We start from the raw sequence: 749 nt of genomic DNA, 5'->3' as shown, positions 1-749 counted from the left end.
TAGAGGTGTGGGAGAGCGAGATGAAAGGAGGCAGGCAGGAGAGGGGCAGGAGGGAAAGGGTAGAGATGTGGGAGAGCGAGATGAAAGGAGACAGGCAGGAGAGAGGCAGGAGGGGGGAAGGGTAGAGGTGTGGGAGAGCGAGATAAAATGAGACAGGCAGGAGAGGGGCAAGAGGGGAAGGGTAGATGTGTGGGAGAGCGAGATGAAAGGAGACAGTGAGGAGAGAGGCAGGAGGGGGGAAGGATAGATGTGTGGGAGAGCGAGATGAAATGAGACAGGCAGGAGAGAGGCAGGAGGGGAAAAGGTAGAGGTGTGGGAGAGCGAGGAAGAGGCAGAGGGGATGAACAGAGAGTGGGCGGGCGAGACACGATAGAAGGAAAAAGGGAGAAGATGAAAGAGAAGGAAATGGATAGCCATCGTGACAAGGAAAGATAGTGGGAGAGGAAAGAGAGCGCGCACGATAAACTATTTATATTCTTAGACGCCGAGCTCAAACGTATTAGTAGAAACCCATAAACGCAAAACCTCTTGCATCCGGCACAAAAACCCAGTAAAACTGGGGAACGCAGTATTATTGCAACGGATATTTTCAATAGAAAATATCTTTACGATGTTTTATCTCTACTAAGAACTTCGTCTAAAACATACTGCGCGTGCGTTAAGCTAATTATATATATATACATACACACATATACATATATATACATATATATATATATAAACATATATATATATATATATATATATAT

The sequence above is a fragment of the Priapulus caudatus genome, unplaced genomic scaffold (genome assembly GCF_000485595.1).
Source record: "Priapulus caudatus unplaced genomic scaffold, Priapulus_caudatus-5.0.1 Scaffold1598, whole genome shotgun sequence".
Lineage (NCBI taxonomy): Eukaryota > Metazoa > Priapulida > Priapulimorpha > Priapulimorphida > Priapulidae > Priapulus > Priapulus caudatus.
The sequence above is the reverse complement of the archived record's forward strand: the minus strand, read 5'-3'. Positions refer to the sequence as shown.